Below are 12,233 nucleotides of genomic sequence, written 5' to 3'. Positions count from 1 at the left end.
TCTTCTATTTCTCTTTTACTTTTTTGATTGTTTTATCATATCTTGATGTCTCATAGAGTCATTAGTTTCCACTTGTTCGATTCTAATTTTTAAGGAATTATTTTCTTCCCTGAGCTTTTGTACTTTCTTTTCTATTTGGCCAATTCTATTTTTTAGGAAGTTACTTTCCTCAGTAAATTTTTCTATATCTTTTCCCATGCTATTGACCCTTTTTCATGATTCTCTTGCATTACTCTCATTTCTTTTCCCAATTTTCTTCTACTTCTCTAATTTGCTTTTTAAAATCATTTTTAAGTTCTTCCAGGAATTCTTTTAGGGCCTGAGACCAGATTACATTTTTTTTTTGTAGCTTCACATTTTGACACTGATCCTCCCTCTCACCATAATAACCTTCTGTAGTCAAGCTCTTTTTGTTTGTTTGTTTTTTTGCTTGTTTTTTTTTTTCTGCCTTTTTTGTGACTTGGCATTTTTATGTGAGAGTTGGACTCTGGTCCTGCACTATCCCAAGCTTTTTCTGCTAGGAATCTGGGTCTTACTGCTGGCTTTCACTGGGCTTCAGGGCTTAGCTGCTTGCTTTTTCTGGAGGGTAGGCTTCCCTTCTGGCTTGTACTAGGGCATGGGGCCTCCCCCTTGGCCTCTCCTGAGTGTGGGGTTTAGCTGCTCCAGGGATGGTACTCTGCTGCTGAGTTGCTATGGAAACAAGGTCTCCCTGCTGGTAGGCCCCAGGGGTAGGGTCTCACTGTTGGCCAGCCCTGGGGCAAGGCTTCACTACTGGCCAGCAACAGGGTCAAGGCCTTGCTGGTGGGCTTGTGCAGGGCGTCCCTGGTAGATTGCCTCAGGCTTGGAATTTTTCTGTAGGCCCTATGAGGCTGGCTAGCTGCTGCTGCTGCTCTTGGACCTCGCTCCCCTCCAACCCAATGAAACAGACCTTTCTTGCTGTGCTGGTAAGCTGCTTCCTTGTTCCCAGATCAATTCTAAGGTGGTTTTTCAGTTGTTTGGAGGGGAATTTGGAAGGGTTCCAGAGGGTTCCTTCCTCACTCTGCCATCTTGCCACTGGAAGTCTCAACTCTTATTGTATGATGAAGATCATTTACCTAAGGGTTCACAGCTAATGAGTTGCAGAGTAAGGATCAGGACTCATCTTGTGACTTGTAGTCTAGTGTTCTTTCCACATGCTTTTTTTTAAAAATTTCTGCCCCTTCCACCTAATCTGCAAGCTGTTTGTAATAATCAGTTTATCACACTCACAAATGCACACACATACACACACACATCAGAATCATTTATTTATTGTCTTCTTATGCTATCCTAAGTGGTATCTAATTACTTAAAATACATCCATTTACCACAACTGGTTTACATTCCAAAAGACAACAAAAGATGGCAATGGCCTAACTGCATTTGTATAACACTTCAACTTTGCTAAGTGATTTACATACATTATATCTCTTTAGAGCCTTACTACAACACTAAGAGGGAGATATTGTAGATATTATTATAACCCATTTTAGAGACAAGGAAAGTTTAAGTGCCTTGCCCATAGTTATGCAAGCTAGTAAGTGTAGAGGTGGGAGTCAAGTCTAACTCTTCCTGACTTCAAGTCTGGGGCATGAGTCCCATGCTAGTACCCCACTCTGGCATGGATGTAACTGTGGGTTCTAGAAGATTATGTAAATGGAGCAGACACTCTGGAAGCTTCTTCCAAGGAGGAAAAATCTCAAATGGGGTCCTAGTATCAGACAGTGAGTACTTTTCTAAGATTAGCCTAGCTATGTAAAGGGTTTCATCACCAGTAACTGGCTGGCCCCTAAATGATAAATTATTTATCCATGGTAACCTGCAAATAAAGAAAAATAGTAAATATCTCCATTGGTGTTATGGGACTCCTTTCTGCTTCTGGTGGCAGAATGGTGGAAGAGGAGGCAGATAAGAACCAGACTTCAATAAACATGAATTTATCCACTGTTAATCTAAATATAAAATCTGTTTCCAATAACTAATAAGTTGATAGACTGTGGAATGAATCATATCAGTATTGGTATTCTAGTGATAAGGAAAGGATTGAAATCAGCACACCCCAGTTAGAACTTCAAGCCTTTGAGGCTTTGGCATCAGAAAGGAATGAGTAAGGACAAGAGAAAAAAGAGGTAGGACAGAGGCAATTGGCAAAAAGAGAAAGAGAAATTAGGACAGAAAAGAGTGAGATTAAATAGGGCCATTGGCCTTACATGAATGCCAGAGCAGAAGCCTAGTGATGATACTGCCACTTATAACCACTTCCTCAGTCACTGAGGGAAATTCTAAGAAAAGGTCTGTCTTTTCCCAACTTCCCCTCCTGACATTATCTGTCTGCTAACTGATCCTATACTATAATCTTCTGATTCTTTACCCAAAACTTTCTTGTAAACTGAATTTTGCTTCAACCACAAAGAAATTAGAGATTAACTACAAGTATATGGAAATGGAAATTTAAGTGGAGAGCCAAACCTCAATTTAAATGTTAGGAATTTTCCTAACTGAGGACATGGAACAATAGCGATTGTACTCCTAACTTTTTGCTTAATATAAACTCTCTAAAGCAGTAGAGGTGGGATCCACATAGACCTGAGGGGTAACTATATTAAACCATTAAGCCGTAGGCTTAAAATAAGCTAATTAATATAGCAAGTTATGACATTGTTACAAATGAAGTAATACTTAACTTTTTTTTTTGGCTAGGCAACAGGGTTAAGTGACTTACCCAGGGTCACACAACTAGTAAGTGTTATATATCTGAGGCCGGCTTTGAACTCAGGTCCTCCTGAATCCAGGGCCCATGCTCTATCCACTGCACCACCTAGCAGCCCCAGTAATAGTTAATTTTTAAAGTTTGCAGTGTTACATGTGTATTGCATTTGATCCTTACAACAACCCTGTGAGGTAAATGCTGAAACTGGAACGTGACATGAAATCACAGAATCACAGAATCTTCAAGTTATGAGGAACCTCAGAGGCCATCTAATCTAATCAATACCTGACAGAGAATCCCTCTTCTAATATCTCCAAATGTCATTCAACATCTTCTTCGAGGCCTCTCCATCACCTTCTGAGTATCCTATCCTACTTTTTGATAATGCTAGCTATTAGGAAGGGTTTTTTCCCCTTAGATTCAGCCAGGATCTGAGACTTATGTAAGTTGTGGATAAAAATTTTAAGCAGCATAGGAAAAATCACAGATCCCTGGGACACTCCACTAAAGACCTCCTTCAAAGCTACCTTTGATGCATTGATGATTGCTCTTTGGTGATTTAACCACTTCCAAATTCACTTAACTCTACTACTGTCTGACCCACATTTTTCCACCTATATCACAAGAATAGCACAAGAGACTCTATCAAATGCTTTGCTAATATCTAGCTAAACTATTATCTATAGCATTGAACTTTTAGTTCTACCTAAATGAAGACTCACGGGATCTCCTTAAAGAGGAAAATAAAGAAGTCATTGAATTGATTGCATTATGTGCCCAAAGACATTCAGTTACATACCTTATAGTGTCCACAAGGATCAGAAGCAAAAAGACCATTATGAAGATAATTGCAGCTTATATGTCAACATCTGCTCTAGTCAACTACTCAATATATACAAACTGACACTCAGTCACTTCAACATTCTCCCCTGTAGACACAAGGGAAAATAGTGAAAAACATCAAAAAATTGGTTTGATTTTAAGAAATGTTAAAGACTAAAGTATTTAATATTATTAAAAAAATTTAAACCTATAGATCAATCAGTAATCAACAAGCTTTTATTAAGCATTGATTACGTGTTAGGTACTATGCTAGATACCGGTGCTCCAGACGCAAGGAATGAAATAATTCTTGCTCAAAAGGAGCTTAATATGCTAATAGAGAAACAAGGACAAATATAAATACATGCAGAGTAAATATAAAGAGATTAAGTACAAAGAAGTCAATTACAAGATAGTTTGAGAAGGAAGGCACTAGAGGAAAGTACTCAAGCTGCTTCTTGAAGAAAGAGAGGAATCTGATGATTTGGAGGTAAGACTAGAGTGTATTCCAGGGATAGGAGATAATGAAAAGGCACAGAGACAGGAGATGGAGGGTAGCATGTAAAGAACAGAAAGAAAACCAGTTTGCCTGGATGGTAGAGATTAGGAGGGGGAGAAAAATAAAATAGGTCTAGAAAGATAGGTGAAGATCAAGTTATGAAGCCTTTAAAATATTTTTTTATTTATTTATATTTTTATATTTTTTATCCTAGAGGCAACAGGGAGCCACTGGAATTGATTGAGTAGAGTAGTAACATAGTCAAATCTTCACTAAAGGGAAATCAATTTGGCAATAGTGTGCAGGATGAATGGAAATGGGGAGACATTTGAGGCAAGGATACCAATTAGGAAGCTGTTGTAATAATCTAGGTGAGAGGTAATGTTGTGTGAGCAAAAATAAGGGGTTAAATACAAGAGATATCATGGTGATAGAAATGATATTTGACATGTGATGGCATGTGTGAGATGACTGAGAATGATGAATCAAGGATGATGTCAAGGTTAGAAGTCTCAGAGACTGGAAGAATGGTGGTGTCTTTGACAGAAGCAGGAAAGTTTGAAAGAAGGGTAAGTTTGGGGAGAGAGTGAGCTCAATTTTGGACATATGGAGTTTGCCATATCTCTAGGATATCTAGTTTGAAATGTCCAATAGTCAGTTGGTGATGCATGAGTAAAGATCAGGGAAGAGATGGGGGCTATCTAGTGGATATATGGATCTGTAAATCATCCACATCCAGATAATAAACATAAGAAAGCATATTCACATCATAGAAATCTTATTCAAATAGAAAACAGAAGAGGGGGAAAGCTTGGTGATAGAGCCAACCAAATGCTATCATCCCAGGAGCATTTGTAAATGAAATTAGATACAGGGGAGGGGAATCTGCAGCTTCTAGGCCACATGTGGCTCTCTACATGCTCAAGTGTGGCTCTTTCACTGAATCTAAACTTCATAGAACAAATCCTCTTAATAAGAGGATTTCCTCTATAAAACCTGGACTCATTCAAAAGGCCACACCCAAGGACCCAGAAGGCCACATGTGACCTTGAGGCTGCTGGTTCCCCACCCCTGATACTAGAGGAAAACACACAGAACAAAATAGAATAGATTTCCAGTGTTTCTATGAGAAAAAGTATACTTCCTGAAAACAGTTAAGCAAAATTGCCAAAAAGAGTGATTGTGACTGACAGAAATTGTGACTTATTACACATTCATTATTCCCCATATGTACTCTACAATTCAGACCAATGATTTTACTTTCTTCAGTTTTCAAGATATAACCGAAGAAGATGATAATTTGAAAATAGTCACTAATTGGATTATTATGAAAAAAGTGATTAATATATCAATAAACCACTACTTTCTCTTTCTGAAAAATATTTGTGAAAATGGTCTGTACATATGTGTAGATTCTATTAAGGATATTCAACATACACATGAGAACAGGAAGGTTTCTGCACTACTGTCCAGACCCTGAAAGTCCATACTGCTAATGTCACTGCTGCCACTCAGCAAATCTCTCCAACTGCCCCATTGAAGGAGACAAAAATCCAGTTATGGAGAGAATCTATACTGTCTATCTCTAGCAAAGGGAGTAGGCAGTACATCACTCAAAGCAGTGGTGGACACAGGACTATTGAGAATCTGGAAGACATTCATTAATACTTGTGTCAAAAATATTCATTAAGTGCCTACTATGTTCTGGATACTGTGCTAAGCGCTGGGAATACAAAAAGAGGCAAAAGACAGTTCCTGCCCTTAAGAAGATCATTTTCTAATGTGATAAGAGAGAGTGTCACTAAAATAAATGAATAAGTGAATAAACAAGCAAATAAATAAATGAATAAGTAGATAAATAGATAAGAAATAGAATTGCTTTTTAGCCTAAACCAGAAAGTATTTGTCAAAAAGGAGAGAAGGTAGAATTTCTCAGTTCTCACTTTGTTTTCGTTTTCTTTGACCAAGACATTGATCTTTGAACTAGAAAGGACAAAACAAAAAATGACTAATTTGAAAGGGATAACCAGATGACCTTTGCTGTCTCTTCCAGTTCTAGACCCATGATCCTAAGATAGGTAGAGAGATAGAAAAAGTATCTAGCTGCCTTACATGATTCAAGTCAACAAACTTAGACAATAATAATACAATAATATAAACAATAATAATGACAGCTGGCTGACACTGATGTAAAACTTTAAAGTTGACAAAACACTTTACATATAATATCTCATTTGAACCTCACAATAATCTTGTGGTATAGGTGCTATTATTATCCCTATTTAACAGATGGGGAAACTGAGGGTGAAAGTCAGTCACTAAACATTTATTAAGTAGCTAGTATGTGCCAGACACTGCTAAGAATGGGGGATACAAAAGAGGCAAGAAATAGCCTCTGTCCACAAGGAGCTCACAATCCAAGGAGGGAGACAATAAATATGTATATACCAGCTATGTACAGGATAAATAGGAAATAATTAAGAGAAAGAAGGTACTAGAATTAAGAGAAATTGGGAAATACTTCCTGTAGAAGATGAGATTTTAGTTGGGACTTAAAGGAAGCCAGAGAAAGTGGAGATGAGAAGAAAGACAATGGGGGCCATATGGGACATGAGGGACAGCTAGAAAAAATGCCTAGAACCCAGAGATGAATTTTCTTGTTTGTAGAACAAGAAGGCCAGTGTCACTAGATCAAAAAGTAAATGACAGGGGCAGCTAGGTGGTGCAGTGAACAGAGTACCAGCCCTGAAGTCAGGAGGAACTGAGTTCAAATCTGGAATCAGACCAAACACTTGACACTTACTAGCCGTGTGACCCTGGGCAAGTCACTTAACCTCAGTTGCCAAAAAAAATTTTTTTTTTTTTAAAGTAAGTGGTGGAAAGTAAGGTGTAGGAAGAATGGAAAGGTAGGAAGGGGCTAGGTTCTGAGGGGCTTTGAATGCCAGAAGATTTTGTATTTGATGCTGGAGATAATAGGGAGCTACTGGAGTTTATTGAGTTGGAGGGTGACATGGTCAGAACCTAAACTTTAGGAAAATCATTTTGATGGCTTAATGGAAGATGCATTATAGTGGAAAGAGATGAGGCATGCATATCCACCAGCAGGTTACTGCAGACAATGAGGGTCTTCATCAATGGAGTAGCAGTGTCAGAAGAGAGAAGAGGGGACCTATTTGAGAGATGTTGGAAAGACAAAATCAACAGACTGTGGCAATAATTTGGGTATGGGGTGTGAGAGATAGTGGAGTCAAGAATGTGACACCTAGGTTGTGAGTCTAGAGAATGGGAGGATAGTGGGAGGATGTTAAGTACCTTATCTAGTACAAGAATGTATGACTGGGAATAATATTAAATATGAATGTAAAGATGCATTGGCACCTATATAATGTTTAAAAGACTCCCAAAAGAAGGCCTCTAACACACTGAATAGATCCTCTGTGAAGGACTTATGGCCAAGAATGTGAATGGTTTACCCTTTGTACAACTAGACAGAGTGGTTGAATCCTTAAGATAAAAATCACTGAAGTATTAAAATGTCCCTAGACACATCCAAATAATCTAGGACACCTGGAGAAAGAAGTAGGTCACTTTTGAAAATTGAAGGGCTTTTTTAATGATCTCAAGATTCTTGCTGATGTAAAAACCCATCTTTTTGTATCAACATTTTTTTCAGTGATGCTACTGGGCTGGAAATCAATACAATAGTCTCAGAAGAATTACAGAATCACAGCTTTAGAGTTGGAAAGGAATTTAGAGATCATCTTATCCAAACCTCTCATTTTACAGATGAGAAAAGAGATCCAGAGAGATGAAGCAATTTTCCCAAGGTCATATAGGTACTAAGTAACAGAGTTGAGATTCAGACCCAGGTTCTCTGACTCCAAACCTTTTCTTTCTTTTTTTTTAAATTTTATTAATTTATTTTGATTTAGCAACAATCACGTCCATATGCTTTTGAGTTAAAAATTTTTCTCCCCCTTCCTCCCCATTACCCTACCCAAGACGGTGCACAATCTGATATAGGCTTTACATTTACATACCCATTAAACATATTTTCACATTAGTGAAGTTGTAAGTAAAAATTAAAACCAATAGGAGGAACCATCAGAAAGATGAAACAAAATTCAACAGAAGGTAAAAATAAGTGATAGCAATTCAACTTCCATAGTTCTTTCTTTGGATGTGGAAAGCATTTTCCATCCCGAGACCTCTGGAGATGTCTTAGATCCTTGTAATGCTGAGAAGGGTTCAGTTTAACAATCTTAGTCATTGCATAATGTGGCTGTTATTGTGTACAAAGTCCTCTTGATTCTGCTCACTTCACTCAGCATCAGCCCACATAAGTCTTTCCAGGTTTTTCTGAAGTCAGCCTGTTCATCATTTCTTATAGCACAATAGTATTCCATTACATTCATATACCACAACTTGCTCAGCCATTCCCCAATTGATGGGCATCCTCTCAATTTCCAATTCTTTGCCACCACAAAAAGAGCTGCTGTGAATATTTTTGTACATGAGGGTCCTTTTCCCATTTGTTTGATCTCTTTGGGATATAGCCCTACAAGTGATATTGCTGGATCAAAGGGTATGCACATTTTTGTAGCTCTTTGGGCATAGTTCCAAATGGTTCTCCAAAATGGTTGGATCATTTCACAACTCCACCAACAATGTATTAGTGTTCCTATTTTCCCACATCTTCTCCAACATTTATCATTTTCTTGTTTTGTCATGTTGGCCAATCTGATAGGTGTGATGTGGTACCTCAGAGTTGTTTTGATTTGCATTTCTCTAATCAATAACGATTTAGAGCATTTTTTCATATGACTATAGATGGCTTTAATTTCTTCATCTGAGAACTGTCTGTTCATATCCTTTGACCATTTGTCAATTGGGGAATGGCTTGTGTTCTTATAAATTTGTCTTAATTCTCTATATATTTTAGAAATGAGGCCTTTATCAGAGAGACTGGTTGTAAAAATTCTTTCCCAATTTTCTACCTTCCTTCTAATCTTAGTTGCATTGGCTTTGTTTGTGCAAAAACTTTTCAGTTTAATGTAATCAAAATGATCCATTTTGCTTTTCATAATGTTCTCTATCTCCTGTTTGGTCATGAATTCTTCTGTTCTCCACAGATCTGATAGGTAAACTATGCCTTGTTCTCCCAGTTTACTTATGGCATCAGCGTTTATATCTAAGTCCTGAACCGACTTTGACTTTATTTTGGTATGTGGTGTGAGATTTGGGTCTATGCCTAGTTTCTGCCATACTCTTTTCCATTTTCCCAGCAATTTTTTTCAAAGAGTGGGTTCTTATCCAGAAGCTGGGGTCTTTGGCTGACTCCAAACTTTTTCAACTGTCACACACAAGTGATACAAAGAGCAATGGTAAAACATATGGTGAATGTATATAGATAACAGTATATTTACCAGTAATGACATATCAATGAAAAGTGGTCCAAGAGGAAATGTATGACTACAAAATACACTGCTTCTTTAAATCATCTTGTTTATACTTTAATCTGTCCATGTTATAATCCCTTCAGCAGAATGTAAGTATCTTGAAAATAGGAACTGTCCTTTTATCCCATCTAGCTTGGTGCATATACATGTTAGGTTCTGTAATAAATGTTTGTTGAATTAAATTGATTTGTAAAGGTGATGTAGTAACAGTGAATATAAATGATGAACAGAACCTGAGCGCTAAAGTGACAATAGTAGCTAGCTTTTATAGTTAAGGTCCTCCTGACTCCAAGGCTGGACTCCTATCCACTGCGCCACCTATCTGCCCCTAAGATATACTTTTTATACTCAGACTCCCAAGATTGCAGACTACCAGTCCATTGCTTCATTTCCCTATGCCTACAGAATAGTAATTAATCCATGTTCATAGATTCATAGATTCAGATTGGAAGAGACCCTAAAGGCTTTCTAGTCCAATGCCCTCATTTAAAGATAAGGAAACTATCAGACTGCATATGTCTTGGAGAGGGGGGAGAGGAAAGAGGGGGAGAAAATTTAAAACTCAAAAGCCTATAAAAGTGAACGCTGGAAACTAAAAATATATAAATATTTAAAAAATAAAGGAAACTGAGGCCCAAAACACTATTTGCCCCTTTTCTGCCACTCCACTATCTTCACGACAATGGGACTAAGACCCATTTTACATTTTTATATCAATTTACTGGTGAGAAGCAGCATGACTTAGTGGATAGAAAGCCAGCCTCCAAGGAAAACCAATTAAGTCCTGCTTCTGAAACATACTAGCTATGTGACTATGGGCAAGTCCCTCACTCTCTTAATACTGTAGTACTCTAGGAAAATGTTTAAGATTATAATTTGCAGAAAAGGTGATAACCTGTAGGAAGTTTCCTCATCTAGGAATTCCAATGGTCCAGTCCCTAAGCCACTGGTGATGAGCCTCAGAAAGCAAAATAATGCCACTAGATCTGGATATAAAGCCTTGTCAACTCGACAGAATCTGCTGGAGGTTGGCCTGCACTGATACAATCTCCAAGAACTCAAGATCACTTCCATGTTCAAGTATAGTACCAAAATATTAATCAAGTGCCTACGGTGGACCAGACGCTGTGCTAAGCACTTAGAATACAAAAAAAGAAAAAGTGAAATTGGTACCCATTCCCATTCTAATCTAGGAGATCTAGGCACGTATATGGGTGTGCACAAAATAGAAATAAAATCAAAGTAACTTTGGAAAGGAAGGTATTCCAAGTGTAGGGCCAACGAATGAAAGCATTCTAGGGGTGGAGGAGAGCTAGTCTAAAGTCATAGATCTGGGAGATGGAGCATCATATGTAAAGAGTGGTGAGCAAGCCAGTTTGGCTAGACTGTATGGAAGCAATGTATTAGGAAGCTGGGAAGGTAAGAAGCCAGATTATGAAGAGGTTTAAATGCAAAACAGAGGAGTTTATGTGTATGTAGAATGGCTCTTGTATTTTGTGTGGTGGGAGAGGGGGTAGAGGGAGGGAGAGAATGTGGAACTAAAAATAAAATTTAAATTTAATTTTTAAAAATGGAGTTTAGGGGGCAGCTAGGTGGTGCAGTGGATAGAGTACTGGCCCTGGAGTCAGGAGGACCTGAGTTCAAATCCAGCCTCAGACACATAACACTCACTAGCTGTGTGACTCTGGGCAAGTCACTTAACCCCAAAGAAAAAACAAAAACAAAAACGGAGTTTATATTTGTTCTAGATATCATAGAGAATCATTAGAGTTTATTAAGTGGGGGAGGGGAGGAGAAAGGGGGAAGAGAAGAGAGAGGTGACATAGTCAGACTTGTGCTTTAGGAAAATCACTTTAGTGACTGGATGTAAGATGAATTGAAATGAGTAAAAACCTGGGGCAGACCAAATAAAAGACTGTTTCATTAGACCAAGGGAGAGCTAAGGAGGGCCTGAACTAGAGTGGTGGCTGTGTGAATAGAGAGGAATGAACAGATGCACTGACATATCTCTATATATGACAATATAAATCCTTGCTTCTGTTACATAAAGAAACACATCAAAGGCCTAACTGTAATGAAATTACCGTTTCAGATGTATCACTAACATAGGCCCCGATGTTGATGTTTATCTTCTTCTCTGTGCTTTTTCTTTTATACCTTTCGCCAATCTAAAAAGCTGTTCATTTTCTCACTTTTCTCTGAAATAAATTACTTGGTTTAAAGTTTTACATCATCCTAATGCACTTATCATGTATTATTTTTCATGATTACTTGTACATGAGTTCTATCACTCCTAGGTGACTCTTGGCAAATCATTTACTCTTTTGGGACTCAGTTTTCTCATCCGTAAAATAAGAAGGTTGTACTAAATGGCCTAGAGTTCCTGATGATCCTATGCTGTCAGTTCCATGAAGACCTGGGCTTTGTCTCATCTACAATTTGTACTTCCTTACGGCGTAGTACAATGTTCTGTACACGTAAATGTATAATAAATGTTTGTTGAATTTGTTTGATTGAATATTTGAATTTTGAATGTTTGAGTTCCACATAATGTTGAAGACAAAAGCTGGAGGATAGTCTTAAATGCAAGTGATGTCATTATAACATTAGGAAGAGCAAATGACGTTGCTGAATATTTTGATGGGCCTTTACATTTTTTGAATTTATCTACTACACTGTGTAGAAACCAAAAGATACTAATGTTTTTATGTGCAGCTCCTGGTAT

Source organism: Phascolarctos cinereus, unplaced genomic scaffold, assembly GCF_003287225.1.
Source record: "Phascolarctos cinereus isolate Bilbo 61053 unplaced genomic scaffold, phaCin_HiC Scaffold_5;HRSCAF=322, whole genome shotgun sequence".
Lineage (NCBI taxonomy): Eukaryota > Metazoa > Chordata > Mammalia > Diprotodontia > Phascolarctidae > Phascolarctos > Phascolarctos cinereus.
Note: the sequence above shows the minus strand (reverse complement) of the source record.